The sequence below is a fragment of the Panthera leo genome, chromosome A3, assembly GCF_018350215.1.
Source record: "Panthera leo isolate Ple1 chromosome A3, P.leo_Ple1_pat1.1, whole genome shotgun sequence".
NCBI lineage: Eukaryota > Metazoa > Chordata > Mammalia > Carnivora > Felidae > Panthera > Panthera leo.
In genome coordinates this window covers 72891643-72907228 of record NC_056681.1, presented here as the reverse complement: position 1 = coordinate 72907228, position 15586 = coordinate 72891643, and positions in this window count along the sequence as shown.

Genomic DNA, 15586 nt, shown 5'->3' with positions numbered 1-15586 from the left:
CTCTGACTATGCTAAGTCACTAGCCTATCTGGGTCCCTTTGCTCATTTGTAAAATTATAAAGGTTGATCTCATCAATGAGGTTGATATAACCTTAGAGATACCCTCCAGCTCTGATATTCCCCAACTTTGTAATAAATCCTAGTTGGCATCCAAGCACTGATCAGAACTCTATAAACCAGATAAGATATTCTAGAATTGAATATATTAGTATCCCTCAGGGATCATAGTAATAGAGTCTTTGCTTCAAAAGGAAATCAGCTTTTTCTTCAATAAATAACAAAGATTAGGGGCACCTGGGTGGCTCAGTTGGTAAAGCATCCAACTTTGGCTTAGGGCATGATCTCAGAGTTCGTGGGTTCAAGCCCCACATTTGGCTCTGTGCTGACAGCTCAGAGTCTGGAGCCTGCTTTGGATTCTGTGTCTCCCTCTCTCTGTGCTCCTCCCCTGCTCACACTCTGTCTCTGTCTCTCAAAAATGAATAAACATTTTTTTAAGTTTAAAAAAGTAACAAACATTAAATGAGATAATATATCCATGGGAAATCTAGCATGGAGGGGCACAATACATTTCAGTTAATGGGGCATTTCCTATACTAGCATTTCCCAGAATATAATTCTAGAAAGACTATGCTTTCACTGAGATTCACCAAGGCGACTGTATCCTAAAACGTCCTTTATAATGTTTTTTAATACATTCAGGATCCAATCAAGGATCACATAATTGCATTTAGTTATTGGTTGTCTTTAGTTATTTTTAATCTAGAATAGTCTTTTTTTCATTTTTCATAACATTGATAATTTGAGGAGTCTCGCCTGGTTATCTTGCAGAATATCACACGATCTGGATTTATGTGGTTGTTTCCTCATGTTTAGATTCAGAGTTAACTTGTTTGGCAAGAAAACTGCAGAAGTGATGTTTGTACTGTTATTTTTTAAAACTATTTTTATTTTACCTTTCATCTGTGATCAAATCTGATAGAAATACATAAGGTGGAAATGGAAGGCTCCCCAAAATGCCAGCTCCCGGAAATAACCAGTATTTACATTTTAGTATATATGCCATTACATTTTTTTCCTTCGCATAGAACAAAAATGGAATCATTTTCTACATCATTTTTTGCAACTGGCCCTTTTTCCTTATTACTGTTTCTTGGAACGCTTTCTGTGTGAGTACCTGTAGGTCTATCTCATTCCTTTCAGCGGTTTGTTTCCAGCTTTTAGCTCTTAGGAATGATGCTGCAACCATCATCCATGTACATTTTTGTCTTTGTGTATGTCTGTAAGTTTTTCCATAGATTCTATTCATTAAAGTAAAGCTTCTGGATCAACTTTGACCTTGCAAAACTGCCACCACAAAACATATCAATTAACACACTCAACAAATATGGAGGAAAGTGACTGTTTCCTCACATCTTCTCCTGGTTTTACCACCACCATTTTTTTCTTTTCTTTTTCTTTTTTTTAGAGAGAAAGAGAGAGCACAAGCAGGGGACAGGGGCAGAGGGGGAGACGCAGAGGATCTCAAGCAGACTCCATCCTCAGTGTGGAACCTGACGAGGGGCTCAATCCCATGACCTGAGCCAAAAACAAGAGTTGGATACTCAACCAATTGAGCCACCTAGGTGCCCCACCAACACCCTTTTTGATCTTTGCCAATGGGAAGTGAAACTTGCCTTATCATTATCACTTGAATTTTTAAACTATAAGCAAGGTTAAGTATATTTTTGTATGTCTATTTCCTGTTTTTTAAGGTTCCCTCCCTGCCCCGAATTATCTATATCTATCCTTTGCCTATTTTCCACAGGATTATATTTTTCTTATTGATTTGTAACACTCATTTTTATGTTAAATAAGTTAGCCATTTGTTTTCTGGAGGTGTAATAATTATTTCGTCTAGTTAATTGAAGCACCTAAGTAACACCCTGTGACAGGTGCTCCAAAGAATACGCCCAACTAGAAGAAAGCCATACATAGATCCTTCTCTTTGAACTTTCCATACAATGAATAGGGGCAAAGCACCTACTTGATTCAGATCTCTATGCATAAATATGTCATATGTTTATAACATGTATGCTGGACACTGTGTGTATAATTGGAAAGTGGCTTTTCAAAAAATGTTTTCTCTGTGGTAAATTTCTTTCAAAAAAAAAACTATGTTGAGATTCTTTAAGACAAAATTCTTAAACTACTGGGCTGGGCTGTGGGGGGGTTATAAGGTAGAAGCGGAAATTGTTCTGAAGCTGGAAATAGGGTGCAGATAATGAAATCCAGTGTTTACAGCTGGCCAAATCTTCTCCGCCCCCCCCCCCCCCCCCCCGCCATGGCTAAACACAGTTTGGAAATCATGCCTCTGGAAAGTCTCAAGAAGCTCCGAGAAGAGCATCTTCAGAAGATAGACTGTGTCCACTGAATTTTCTCTCACCTCGAGTTTCTGGGTTATGTTCTGTGGCTTCTCGTTGGCAGTCTGCCGATTGCATTGTCAGATGCACTGCCGGCCCAAGTTCAATCTTCAGAAATCTTTCCAAACGAAAATGACTTCTGGGCCAAAGTTGTTTTTTGTTTTGTTTTGTTTTTGCTTTGTCTTTCCTAACCCAACCAAGTTGGATTCTTTTTCTCACAGTTTGGATCATGTCATTGCATTTTGTAGGAGCAAGATTGTCAGCTTCAGAGACACCTATATTTGGTGATAGTGAGTTATGTTCAGCTTTTTTGCAACATTCTTCTTAATCATCTATCCCAGTTAAGTGGACGTGCTGGCTCTGTGCCTGGTACAAAAATTAAAGATTAGTTAACTGGATTCACTAGGTACATTGCTGCCAGCTCAATTTAGGACACACAATTAACTCTCTTACCTCCTCTAAGTGCCACACTCACTCCTCTGGCCTAAAAGTAACACATTTTTTTTTTCTTGTTCAATACTAGTGACTCCTTCATAGAAAGAGACAAACGAAAAAATAATCTCCAACTTTTGAGACCCCAGAGCTGGATTTGTCAGCAAACTGGAATACGTTCAGTCTCCAATAATAAAACATTTTCATATGTTGCTCATAGGGAGTTAGAATACATTTGCTGGGAATTTGATTTCACACATGTAGGCGGTCTAGGAGGGCAAAAGTGAGATATCCACCCCCAGCCCCCAGCACAGCCAAGAAATAGGAAATGGAGAAATAAACACATACAGCCAAAAAATAGGAAATAGGGAAACAAACACAATTTCTGAGTGTTAAACTATGAAGTCAACACATAATGGCACTGTGCAGACAGACATACATAAAAATCTTCTTAAAGGGGCAGAAATCAATATCTATCCTATGCCTTTAAGGTTAAACTGCTGTGGACTCCAGGATAAACTCACATTGAAAGAAAAAAATGCACATTACTTGTAAAAGGAAACACAGCAATGTTGCATGACAGCTTTTTTGGTGGTTATATAATATAGATATATTAATTTTGTTTCATCATTGCTATTCTTTCCATCTGCCTTTTTTCCCACAGGAGAGACTCACTGGAACAAAAATACTTTCCTTTTTTATTTTTTTAACGTGCTGTAATTGCTAACATAGTGGATCTGCTTCAGGACTGTGATTAAAAACACTCATCTGACTTGGTTGGGACAGAACCTACTATACCTACTTGATTTGTTAAGCTACAGCTGAAATATTTTGATAAGAAAAAAATAGGAAACAGCTCTACAAATAAACAAAGGTATGTCTGCAGTGAAATCAAAACTTTCCCGTCATGAGAAATAAACTCATAACATCTCTTTTCTGAAGCAGAGAAAAGCTGGCATAGAATATGGCTTATTGTGCTACTGATAAGTTCATTTAAAAATTAGGTCTTATGGATGAAGCATATTGACTATCACATCTTTTGGTTCCGCTCCTTAGCAGCTATTCAGTGAACTAGGACTTCATAAACAGAATGTTGAGAAAAATATTTCTGCTGCTTCATGGACACACCCATAACACATTCGACAGTGGTCTCCCACGCCCTGGACTTACACACTCATTCTGTACCACGCAGCAGACAGCAGTCAAGTACATGTTGATTGGATTGTACCACAAGGATATTCATCCTAGCTAATCATCTGTAAGGGAGATTGTTTATCTCCTAAAAATGTCGAATGTCTAGAGATTTTGACTGAATTTTGGCCATCAAGTTTGATGCTCCCCTACGACTGCACCAGTTAGAAGAAAAACCAAACAAACAACTATTGCACTCCTCATTCTTTTGTTTGGAGTTATTGTGCCATGATTACTTAATTTGCTTTTCATACTTTGCAGAGAAATTTAACTAGCTCAGATGTTTAACTCTTGGGGGAAAAAATGGTTACTAGTCACACGTAGCAACTACCTCCCTTGAGAAACGTCACAAGGACGTTACAATTGACTGCTGGGTTTGTTCAGCATAGCATGCAAACCAACTTAACATGTTTACATCCAATATCAAATACTATCTTAAAAACAAAGGCACCACTCAAGCCAATCTAAGCAAGGACCCTCATTTTTAGCACCGTGGCACTTCTCTCCCTCACTCTCACATTTTCAACATGTTAAATTGGTTCTGTTCTTACAATATAGGAGTGCGTGTATGTGTCAGAACCACCAAATGCAAATAAAAGGTGGTCAGGGCACCATTCCATGACCGTCCGTCTGTAGAACTCAAAGCTGTTGACCATAAGGAGAAGGGAATTCCAAAGCAAAGGCCTTGTTGGAAACCATGGCCTCAGGGATTCAGTGGACACTGCTCATAGGCCCTGGGGAATAGCTGTGCAACCACCCCAAACCACAGTGACGCCAATGAACTCGTGGAGTCAAACCCTAACAGCATACCTGAAAGCACAGGGAGAAAAGCATTTCAGCTGAATAGATGGATTCTGAGATGAAAAGCACTTTGGAATAGGCCGTTCCCCAAGACCCCACCCTGAAAAAACCCTCTACTTGCTTTGTCTGAAATTGTCTTACTTCTTTCGTTTAGGGCTTTCTTAAGGCCTTTTTAGATGAAAATAATTTGAGAGAGGTATAATATTGTTCTTAGTATTATGCTAATGCATAATAGCTGCTCTTAGTTACCCATGCCTTTACATGAACAAGGAATAGAATGTTCCTAAGATAAAATGTGCTCCTAGAGCACAGGGACACAGGAAGAACCAGCCTTCTATGGGTCCTTGGGGAGAGGATGCTGCAAAGGTGAGGAGCTGGGGCTTGATGCTTGACGTTTTGCTAATGGCCTCTCTGGTATCCTGCTTAAATTTCACTCCAGGGGACAGTACTGGTATTTAAGCTGCTGTGAAGCAAACGGGGAGTGGGCTGCCTGAGTGCCGAGTAGGAGAAAGAGCTGCTGATCTGCAGAGGCAGCGTTGTGTAGCAGAAAGAAATGGGGATGGTGGTTGGAAAACCATTTTGTAGCTTTCTGTGGCTTGTAGGTTCTTCCTATGTAATCAAGTCCCCTTGCATGGAAGATCAGCCTTTTCTAGGTATTTATAAAATTAACATTTCAAGTTAATTCCCAAACCCAAGCCTGCCAATGCACAGGGCTGGAGAAACTTCCATAAGCAAGAAATGGCAATTGGTGGATCTCAGGAGAGGAGCCAACATCCCTCCCCCATTCCTCACTTGCTGCCACTACTGTGTCTCTGCCCAGAGATTGAAGTTTTGTTTTTCACCTTTCTGAGTGGATCTCAAAGCCTTTGACAGACAAGAATGAGGGTTATCCCAGGACAGGGCTCTTAGTTTGTATTCATCAGATTACACTTGGCCAAAGCAACAGTCTCAGTTGGAAGCAAGAACAGGCTTCATGCTTCCTAAGAAGTCTCGTAGGGATTTTGAAAGCACAGGATGAGACTGGAGTATGAGGCAAGTCTCAAAGTAACTAAAAAATGTGGCATCAGTGTGCCTCCCTGAGACTTACACACTGCATATGTTGTGCGTATTCCTTTAATTCAATAGGCCAGCTGGTGGTAGTGGTGATAGTGTGCAGTAGACAATAAAAACCACCGGCATTTACATAGCATTTATGACACACCAGACACTGTTCTAAGACCCTTAATACATCAATAAATAACAATTCATAAGATGGGTACTATTAGCATCCTCCCATTTGACAGATGAGAAAACTGAGGCACAGAGAGATTAAGTAACTTGCCAGAAGTCACATAACAATAATAGAATGCATTACCTTTTAAATTGTAAAAATAACCGCACTGCTATTGCCTTCATTCTGCAGATCAGGAAACTGAGGCTCAGAGGTCTGATGTAACTTATCTAAGGTCACACAGTGTTGAAGTGCTAGCGTGGCCCACTCCTAACATTTAGGGGCCTTGGAGCAAGCATACAAATTGAGACCCATATTCCATGGCAAAAGCTATACAGCAAGCTTAAAGTTAAATACAATATCTTCTCTTTTCCTGCTTCATAACAACTTGGAAGGCCAGATTCAAATTTAGAATTTTCAGACTTCTTGGTTTGAGCCAGAAAGAGGCAGTGCACAGCGAGCCATGCCCCAGTCCCTGGCCTGGTTCCCTTCTCTTCCCAGCCCCAAAACTCACACACGGATACTTCAGCACACGCTGTACAACTCTTGTCTGTTCTGTCTACAAACAGCTGCCCCTAAGCCACCCTGAAAGCTAGGAGATACATACCCTTGGGAAGGCATGCCTGGGAAGAGGCCTGTGCAGGTCCTGCAAACAGACTTAGGGCCATGAGCACAGGGAATTCTGGTGTCTCAGTACCTGGAGCATGGTCTAGAGAAGATAGGGGCTCTGGTGGGCATGTTCTTTGACCTACTGGACTCTTGCCTCCATGGAGTGGAGCTTGACATGAGGAGGGCCAAGGTAGGGCTCTCTAGACCTCACAGCTCAGAACAGATGCCCCTCTAGTCAGGCTCTGAGAGAAGCACTGGTAGTGGTCACAGGGCTTTAAACCTGTCTGCCTGACCCCAACGTCCTTGCCCTACTGAACCACCATTAATGTCACTCTTCTGCTTCTAACTCCAGTTTTCATGTCACTGGGACCTGAAGTGGTAGGTAGAGGAACAGCATGGGAAGGAAAGAACCCTAAGGTGGGGGGCAGGGGTGCAGCAGATGAAGGGAAGAAGTTCCCCTCACCCGCTCTCACACCCTCCTTTTCCACCCAGCCCTGCCTCTGGCAGCCAGCTAGGACTGCACAGACACTGCCCAGAGCAAATCCAAGTTCCAACCACACCCTTTCCTTGTTTATGAACACAAAGCAAGGGAGAGAAAAGGAACAGCTTTGAACTGTATTCTTTCAAAGATTGTTAATTCTCTCTTAACCTGTTAGATAAGACTTCTGAGCCATTAACTTGCCTAGAGAAAAAGCCCTTTTTCCTCCTTCAGTTATTAGAAGACAGCCAAGGGGCCTGCAGGCCTAGCTGGTCCTGCTCCTGCAGTTACTTCCTGGCACCTGGCATGGGCTATTTACATGGATTTAGGAAGGATCCTGTCAATCTGTCCAGGCTTCTAAATTTAGTTTCCATACATAAATGCAATTTCCTGTGTTAGCTATCATAATTGAAATTTTCCACAGGCTTAATTTTGTGTTGTTGACGCTCAGATGTCATCATTCGCGGTGTCATGCTTCCCTTTTTAAGGAACTACATTAACACCCCCACTAACCCACAGCTCGCAAGCTCCCGACTGCATTCACAGCTAAAACTGCAGCCAGCAAAGGCCGTGGACCCCGACTGCCTGCCGCAGTGCACTCCCCCAGCGGGCCTCAGTTGCACCCTTCTCTCCTTTTCCACAGGCACTGGGGGAGTGAAGACAGACCTCTTGCCAGAATACCAGAGCGTTCATGTCCCAGTCCTGGGACTCAGAAACCCATCCAAACCAGCATGAGGAAAAACAGTATTTTGTCGTGAGGTGTAGGCCACACTCGGCCGGAGAATGCCTCCAGATCTCTCCAGAGGATTGAAAACAGGAACAGGAAAGCTGTCAGGAACTGACCTCTCTTCTCGCCACCCCCACCCGCCTCGATAGTTATTGTATCTTTTCTCTCTCCCTACGGTCCAATTCTCTTTGCTTCTCCACTCCTTGGCACCCCGAACGGCTGGGCAGGAAGCCCCACAGTCCTCTCCTGGAGAGCCAGGCTAACCACAGCTCAATTCCAAACTGAGATAATTTGATTGGCCCTGCTTGAGTCAGATGTCTATGTCTGGTCCAATCAGCTATGGCTCAAGAAGATGGGTGGAGTCAGAGACAGTATGAATAAGCCTGCAGTTCAGGTCCTTAGGATGGAGTAGATGAGAAGTTCTCATTGATGTGGGTGGGCAGATGCCCTGAAGGCAGGTTGGGTCCCCTACCCAGATTGTACCTGTTTAAGATAGATGAGTATCTCTTTACCTTTGCCTTAACTCTTTGAATGATAAGCAGTTAGAGGTCAGGTGTCACTGTTTTTTTTTTTTTTTTTTTTAATTTTTAACGTTTATTTATTACTGAGAGACAGAGAGACAGAGCATGAGCAGGGGAGGGGCTGAGAGACAGGGAGACACAGAATCTGAAGCAGGCTCCAGGCTTTGAGCTGTCAGCACAGAGCCCTACGCGGGGCTCGAACTCACAAACTGTGAGATCATGACCTGAAACAAAGTCGGTCGCTTAACCGACTGAGCCACCCAGGCACCCCCGGGTGTCACATTTATGCGAGTTCTGTTGCACATTGTACATGCTTCTTTACCAGGAATTGTCATGATGGCAATCTCCTCACCATCAGTACCCTTTCTGGCTTTCTGTTGTGGAGCCATTCCTGAAGGCCAAACTCAGAAGTAGAAAGAAATATTGTGGAGAACCCAATATGATCACCACATAGCATTTTGCCTGGTTTAAGCCTGCTTGGAACTTGCATAGAAAAATGACTGTCAATTTGATTCACTTTTTAGGCCCCGAGCCTAATCATAGCATTCATTGCATTTACTTGACCTGTCTAATATGTAAAAACAATAGCCCATTCTACACTCTGAAATATCATAAACCTCTCAGTCCATAAATCCCAGACCAGGATATCTGAGGAATTTTTGGCAGATCCACCCAAGGAATAAGGCCAATCTAGATGTGAGAGGAATTTCTTGAGTTTCAAGCCAACCAAGAACATTAACACTTCACCCATATTTCAGAGGAATGCAATCATTTTGTACAGTTGGACAGTCTTTAGGGAATGGGCAATATTACTATTATACATTTTAAGAAATGTGTATTTGGTTTCCCTGGTATTAATGTTCACGGGGAACAAAGCACTCATTGCAAACTAAATTTGGGGCATGGTATAGTCTATGCTGCCAGATTCGGTTTTTTCTTCTTTCTTTCTTTCTTTCTTTCTTTCTTTCTTTCTTTCTTTCTTTATTACTCTTCTTGATGGAATGACTGAAGAGATATTCTGCACCAAAATCAAGATGTAAGCTAAATTTCATTAATCTCTTTATTAATTCATTTGTTGTTCATTGGACATTTGCTATGTGCTGATCCCTGCACTAGATGCTGTGTATGCAGAGATAAAGGACCCAAGCCTTGCCCTCAACCCACTCACAGTTCATCAGTGAAGAGAGGTGTATAAACCAAAAATGACAGTGCAATGTAGGAGGGGTGATAAGTACATAGAATGTTAAAGGAGGACAAGGAAGGCACTTCTAACTCAGCCTGGGTTGGGTGGGGTGAGGAAAAACTTCCTGGTGGAGAATGAAGTCTAAGTTTTAAAAGGAGTTAACCAGCTAGATGAAATGGGAATGGTATTCAGGAAGGAGGAGAGCATGAAAGAACATGATGCATTGCAGGTATTTGGTGATAGGCTTATTTTGGCTGGGGTAAGGCCAGGATTAGTACAGATAGGGTTGGAAAGGTTGACCTGGGACCAGGTCACAGGGCTTTAGGTCAGGCTAAAGTATTGGGATTTTATTCTTGGGTAAGATGGAGTCTTCACAATATTTCTTTTTTTAGGAAAAAAAATTATTAAAATGTAAAATATATGCAGAAACATGCACATGTGATAAGTGTTCCGCAAGCACATGTGATAAGTTCATGAACTGAACACAGCTAGATACCCAGAAACTTGATCATCATGTAACAAGAACCCCTGTAGGCCCATTTTGTTCCCTTCAAGTTAGTACATCCCTCTCCAAGGAGGCCCACTTGCTTAACTTCTAACACAATGGATTTCTTTTGCCTGTTTTTGAACATTATTTAAGTGGGACTTTACTACATATACTTTTCTGTCTGGCATCTATCAGCCAGCGTTATGTTTCTGAACATCATCCACTCTGACACATGGAGATATAGTTCATTCAATATCATGGTTGTATAATATTCCATCATATGAATTTGCCATAATTTATTTATACTTTCTACTATGTACCAACATGTGAGTTATTTCCTGTATGAGGCTACTATAAGTTGTGCTGCTATGAATACTCTTGCATATGTCTTTTGGTGAGTATATGTATGCATTTCCACTGGATAAAACACTGAGGAGTGGAATATCTGGGCCTTAAGCTTAGCATATACTCAGCTTTATTTGGATTCTGCCAGTTTTACAAAGTGATTGGACTAATTTAAAGTCCCAGTAGCAGCATATAATTCCAGTTGTTCCAGTTTCCAACAATTGATATTGTTCATCCTTTTCATTTTAGCTATTATGGTGTGTATGTGTGTAATTGTTATGGACTGAATTGTGCCTTGCCCACTCCCCACCCCCAGCCTGCTAAATCCATGTGCTGAAGCCCTAACCTTCAACGTAACTGTATTTGGATTTACAACGTTTACAGAAGTAATTACATTTCAATGAGGTCATCAAAGGGTGACCCTAATCTGATAGGACTGGTGTCCATAGAAAAAGGGGAAGAGACACTAGAAAGCTCTCCCTCTGTCTGTGCACACACAGAGAAAAGGCCATGTGAAGACACAGTCAGATGGCCAACTATCTGCAAGCCTGGAAGAGAGTCCGTATCAGAAATAAACCCTGCTGGCACCATAATCTTGAATTTCCAGCCTCCAGAACCGTGGGAAAATAAATATCTATTATTTAAGCCACCTAAGTCTTTGGTATGTTGTTATGGCAGGCCAAGATGACTAATGGAGTATTGGAATCTCATTATAGTTTTAATTTGTATGTTACTCCTCAAAGTGTATTAAATAACAAGAAAGCTACTAGGTTTATACTACAGCTTTAGGACTAAAAATAAGGAGAAATAACAGAAAGCTAAAGGAACAATCTAGGCAAAAATTTATGAGAGCCTGAACAAAGTCAGAGCCAGTGGGTTGGAGAGAAGGAGTTAGGTCAATAAATAGAAAAGAAAAGAATTGGCAAATCATTTAGATGTGGAAAATAAAGAAGAGAGAGGTGCCAATTCAGCATTTTGTCCAAGAGTGGCCCTGGAGTCAAGCTATGTGAATTCAAAACCTGGCCCTATCACTTAGTAGCTGTCTGACCCGAGTTACATATTTTATCATACCAAACTTCCATTACTTCAACTATAAATTAAGGAATTAATAAAAATAACAACTTCTTTCTAGAGTTACTATGAAAACTAAATGAGATAATGTAAAGTACCTATGGGAAAGAAACATATATCATATAATTATATAAATATAATTAATGTATATAATTTATATATTCCTATATAAATATACAAATTTCTATATAAAAATAGAAATTTCTATTTAATATATAAACTTAATATAATATCAATACATTAATGTTTATAATTAACATAATTATAAATTTTCAATTAAAATTAATATTATATATGATTAACACAATTAATAAAGAGCCTATATGATTTAAAATTAGTATAATTACAAATGAGTTACAAAATTAATATATTATAATTTAATAATATAAATTAATTAATATAATTACTTTATAACTTCATAAAGTTAAAACCAGAGGCTACAATTTATTTATTATTAAAATGTATTTATTTATTATTTTTAAACATGCAAGAATTAGAAAATTCTTTTAAAGTTTGATGAGTACTTGTTTTCTATTATTTTCTTTGTGAATACTTATAATCGTGGAATACATATAAATTTAGTTTATTTTGTATCCATTCTAGATGCAATATCTCAGTGAATATGAAAATATGCTTTATTGAGGATGATGACAAGATTCCATTTTTCAGTTTTCTTTGCCCATTTAGCTGATGAAAAGTATAGGAAAATATGTCCAGAAAGTCCTTAAAGTCATAATTAGTCCAGTCGAGGGCAAGGGATTAGTAAATTAAAGGTGTCATTAAATGACAAATATTTTGTTTTGATTTAATTCATGTGAAATAAGTTAAACTATGCAACTGTGTTTTTAAACCATTCTTGCTCAAAGCAGCCTTCTCATTATAGGACAGGGACATAGTAATGAATGAGGAATTTTGACACCAATTTAGTTGTTTGTAAGAATGCGCAGTTACTAACACAAGTGCTTTTGAGAATACAAAGCATTAGATTAGTACCAATGTTTGCTTTATAGTTGAATAAAGAAAAGTAGTAATTACTGTATTTCCATACTGGTTACCATACAATTTAGGTTAAATTTACACATATTCTATATCATGTCATAATAAAGTTGAAACTTCTGTATAAATAAAAGGTGATTTCAATGAATAACTTTAAACACAATGCAAGTTTTGTCTTTTCCTTGACATTAACTCAGAGCAGAGTATGTACTAGGTACTCAGTAAACGTTAGTTAGCTGCCTTCACTACCACCCACCGCCACACCACATTGTCAATATGGAGGTATCTAGGATTACTTCTGTGTAGATTGCAAAAATCCTACACTTCTCCACCACACTGTGTATGTGTATCCACATCACTTGCAATTTGACTTCGCAGCTTTTTCCATCAAAAGGTGTTGGGTATTTCTCCATTCCTTGACTCTGGGCTGGCTTTGTGACTTCTAGCCAATAGAATGCAATGGGAGTGATAGTGTATTAGTTCCCACCTTAGGCCTCCAGAAGCCTTGAGTGGTTTCTGCTTTCTGTATTAGAACTCTGCCCCTCTGCCGTGTGAATACACCTAAGGTGTAACATGTTGGAGGATAGACCATATGGGCCCAGTTGGTGTGGCTGTCCCAGCAGAGACTCCAGACATGTGAAAGAGCCCAGCCAGGACCAGCTGAGTCAGGGTCAGGTTAACAGAAATGCCCAGCTGACTCATAGATTTGTTAGCCAATAATAAATGGCTGTTGTATCAAGCCAGTGTTTGGGGGTGCTTTGTTAGGCAGCTGTAAATAACTGATATAAGTTCCAGAGACATAACTAAGGTAGAGACTCCAGGAGGAAGAACCCATCTGAGGGTAGAAGAGCTCTGTTTCAGACATGTGGAGTTTAAGGTAGCTGGGCAATGCTCTGCAGAGGAGTTGATCAGTACAATCTGACATGGCAGCAGAGATTTAAAAGGATCCAGCATTAAGCGGAAGCAGAAAACCCAGGAACCAGTTATATTTTCTGGGAAGATAGAAAAGAGAGCTGAGGAAAGTACCTCAGGGAAGCTAACATTTAAGGGATGAATAGAGGAAAAACAAAGGAAGAAGGAAGAACCAGAAGAGATGACTCTAATGGAAGAAAGACATGAGACTTTAAAACATTATTACATATTAATTTTATTATGATAAAAAAGAAGGTAAGGAGAAGATCCAGAGCAACTTCCCATAGCTAGATGACTACGTATGAGGGAAGCATGGGATGATCCTGAAAGATCATGAACGAACTCATATGGCATCCCAAGGGGTCTGGATTTTATAATAAAAACTTTTAACAAAGGAGTAACTTGGACAGATTTTTTGTTTGGTTGGGGTTCATTTTGTTTTGTTTTGTTTTGTTTTGTTTTGTTTTGAACTTCACTCTGCAGCCATGTGGTAGATGGGCTAATTGGAGAGAGCAAAGCAGAAGTTATGAACCCTAGTTGGGAAACTGTCAGAGAAATCCATGAGAGAAAGGATGAAGGCTTGAGCTTGAAGACATGGCTGTGAGCATGAAGAGGGAAGAGGGATTCAAGCCAATGTCGGGCAAAAGAATGGATTTGACTTTGTGACTGAATATACACAGTAGGTCAGATGATACACAACCACTCCCCTTTTTCAGGCTTGGATGGTGCAGTAACTGGTCTAATTTGATGGAAATAGATGCAATCCAGGGGAATTCTCTGGCCCTGCTAGCCTGTGACTGTGACATAGTTATTCTTCCTTTATATGCCTAGATTCTTATAGCATAGAGCCTGCACCAGAACCACTTGCTGGGAACCCACTCCTGCCAGAGTGTCCTGGCTGTCATTTCTCAGTGTCACAGAGCGTCTCTCCACTGAGTTACAGAACAAGTCCCTTGGGTGATTCCCCTCTAACCTTCTAATCTTGCTGCTTTGCTGCTGTTGCTACTACTCTTCATGCCCTTCTGAGATCCCTACTCTGCGGGATCAGCTGACTTATGGTGTGACTGCTGCCTGTGGGCCCCCTTCCAGCCTTGAAAATGGGATGGGCCTTCTGAAGACTAGCCAGGTCCAGAATTGCTGCCTCAGTCTGGCGTCTTCAGAAATTGGCCCCGTTTTTGCCTCACGTTCTCAGCCCTCGTGTGGTTGCTAGATCAGGACTTTGGCGTTCTCATTCACTGCTTCCATGTGATAGTAGCAATTCCTCTTCGTGTAGAACAACTCTAGGCTTCTCTGTATCTCAGATTCAATCTCAGCTGGTCTTAGGCCCTAGATCTTTTTCTACTCCAGTTCAAAAACACGCCTCACCTTTCATTTCTTGTCCTAAGAGAAACCACATCAAGGGATGATTGAGCAGAGACATCCACTCTCTGCTGGGAAAAACTGCATCCCCACCCACCAGCATGTGGTTTCATTCCATTGCTCAAAAGATACAACTACACAATAGTTCAAGGTTAGCATACTTTCCCTACCCTGGGTCACTCACTCCTATGCAGGGTTACCTTGATAAACGGGGAATACAGGCAAAGGTTTATAGGAAGATCGTGTGTCTGTTTTGCTCCTGCTGATGCTGAGAAGATGTGACATTTAGGTCAATTTGAATGTGAAACAAGCTCACAAATGGGTGAGTCACACACACAGAGGGATATTTCAGTATGTAGGTGGCAGTGGAAGTGATGGGTGATGGGTGATGTGTGATGGGTGATGGGTGATGGGTGCTGGAGCTGGTTCATACAGCTGGTAAGGGCCAATTCTGTGCATCACTTCCCAGCTCCACAAATGGTTGGTAGCTTGAGATCAGCAGTGATGAGAGAATTTACACCACAGAAATCAGCAAACAGCACACGTTTTTACCCTCCCTGGCAGAGCTGTTCGTTAACGTTTATTGCACGTTGTTGTGGGTTGAGGGTGAAACCATCCAAGGAGGGCAAATATAGTGAGAGAGGAAAAGGCCAGAGAAAGAGTGCTAAGGACATAACATTTAGGGGGTGGACAGAGAAAGAGGAGTTGTAAAATAGAACCAGAAGCATCTAGGATGCAGCAAAAGGTTGTGCTATAGACACTAAGAGAGGGGAGATTATAAAATCATCCTGTGGGCTGTGTGTCTCAAGATGCCCATAAGCAAGGTTGGATTATGTGGTGGAGACCGACTGATCAGAGGTGGTTA